This window comes from Lactuca serriola, chromosome 4, assembly GCF_051521515.1.
Source record: "Lactuca serriola cultivar US96UC23 chromosome 4, Lser_US96UC23_V15, whole genome shotgun sequence".
Lineage (NCBI taxonomy): Eukaryota > Viridiplantae > Streptophyta > Magnoliopsida > Asterales > Asteraceae > Lactuca > Lactuca serriola.
Genome location: NC_136411.1, coordinates 193,935,850 through 193,938,360, shown reverse-complemented (window position 1 = coordinate 193,938,360; position 2,511 = coordinate 193,935,850).

The window sequence follows — 2,511 nt, the reverse complement described above, 5'->3', positions numbered from 1 at the left end:
TACCAGCTGAGACACACTGATGAGATTATGCTGTAGACCTTCAATATACGCCACCTTTTTTATTGTGAAGTCTCCATTGGTTATCATCCCATAGCCCTTTATTGTTCCATAAGAATTGTTGCCGAACTTGACATTTCCACCATTCTGAAGAGATCAAAACTCTCTTAGCTCTTCCTTCCTCCCTGTCATGTGACGTGAGCAGCCACTGTCAATGTACCATTCTTCGTCGAACTGCTCGTCACTTATAACCTGCAAAAATTAAGTAGATTTAGGAACCCAAAGTTTCTTGGGTCCACGTGAGCCTTTCACAGGAACAGGAATAGTAAGAGAAACATCAATAAGATATGTTCTTTTTATTAATGTCGTTTCATCTTTTCTTTTAATGGTAAACACTTTGATTTTGTTAGGTTTAGCAACAGTGGGTTTGGTTTCAGGTTTTGGTGTTTGGGCTTTAGACTACTTTCGGTCTTCCTGGACAGAGGAAATCTTCGATTTTCCTTTCAGGTTCGTTGATGATTTAGAATGTTGAGCAGGAACAGAATTAGGTTTAGAAGAGAATTGAGAACAAGAAGAATTAGAATGGGAATTTCTTCTGACTTGCGGTTCGATATGACCCTTTTGTTTTTGGTCATTGGAGGGATCGAACCTGGACGTTCGGTAGCTATTGCTTTCAGGACCGAACCTGTCCTTTCGGTTGCTGTTGCTCTCTGAACCGAACCTGTCCTTTCGGTTACGTTCCTCATGTGGCCTGAAATCCTTTTTCTCTTGCTTTGAATTCTTGTCGTGATAGGAGAAATGAGCGTTTTGAGATCGCCAAAACTGCTTTCGCTCTGAGAGGTTCTTTTTGTATCTCAGATTCCTCTGCTGCTTTTTATCTTTCACTTGTTTTGGCTCTTTGTGGATGTTAGCCTTTTGCTTCTGCTTCTTGTCAGCCGGTTCACTTTTCACAGATGATGTTTCGCTTGTGGAAGTGACTTCTTCTACAGGAACTTCTTTTGTACCACTAGTGCTTGGCACGTCGAAGTTGTCAAGCTTGTTCAGTGGCTCTGGTATATATCTGGCTTTGGTTTTCCAGGACGTTCGCTCTCACAGACCAACAGTTTCGTCGGCATTATCTATAGGAGCGGACCAAAAGAACTCATCACAGCCATCTGGGTTATCTTCATTCACTATGGTAGTGAGTTCGGCTGTTTGATGCTCGGTAACTCCTGTGACCTTGTACACCTGATTTGGTGTTGTTCTCACCTTTTGGTACACAACAACCTTTTCTTCAAGAATCGGGGACTTATTTTGGGACAAACGAGCGAACTCCACAGAATTTTCAGAAATAAGATTTTTGTGGTTTTCGGGTTCGCTCTTGACAAACTCAGAACAGTCGACTACTTCCTCTACAGAACTTTCACTCATATCATCTTCCTCATTAAGTTCAGATGTGTTTTCAACATCAATTTTATTTTCTGAACTCAATTTGGCACTCAACGAGTCAAATTTTTGTATAGTTTCATTCCTTAGTTTCAACTTATCGTTTTCATCCAAGAGGTTTTTCAGCATGTCCTTATGGTCCTTGGACTTTATGAAAGATTCTATTTTGTCCAGACCATACATGTAAGTTGGATTCACATCAACAGACGATACAACACTTTCACAGTTATATGCGTCAGCATCGATTTCATCCTCCTTAAACTCAAGGAAGGGCAAAATCATGCGATGAATTTTCTGCCCTATTTCACAATTCAGATGTAGTTGAGTGATGTTAGTATAAAGACGTTTAGCAATGAAACAAAAAACATTTCTCTGTTTTAAAAGTTTTAAATTGTCTCTTTGTAAATAAATGTTTTCACCCCTAGACTTTATCAGCTCCAACTCTTTTTGCTCTATCCACATCCTTCGCTCCTCACTCTTGGAAGACACCCTGCTTATTTGGTCAGTTAGGTTAGAATTGGTGACCCGTGTTTGAGTTGAACAATTATCCAGATTTGAGATTCTTGAATTTAAGCTATTTAATTCTTTTTCATATGATTTCTATGGGACTTTAAATGAAATAAAGAGAGATTGTACCTTCTTGATCAATTCATCAAGCTCATTGATCTGTACACTGAGAGGTTTTGCTGTGAAGCATAAGTCCTCTCACTCCTTGGTGTCCTCGTTTCCACCATCAGTATTGTATCCCCTTATGTGAGATACATCAGTCACCACAAAACACTTTCCACTGCTTTCGTCACCTCTTGCAACATATGCCTTTCCATGTGAAGGCTTTCTCACTTCATCATCCTCTGAGTCGGTTGACCATACCTGCACGCCACCGAACTCGTCATCCTCTGCCGAACCCTGTACAATAAGAGCATTCATAGAAGGGTTAGTAGCAACTTTCTTCCTCTTGATCTCTTCCAGCTTTTTCATCAAGACAGCCTCTTCATCTTTTTCCTCATCCTTCTCTGCCATTTTCTTCAGAACACAATCGTTGGCATAGTGGTTCTTTCCTCCACAATAGTAGCAGTTCACACCAGAATC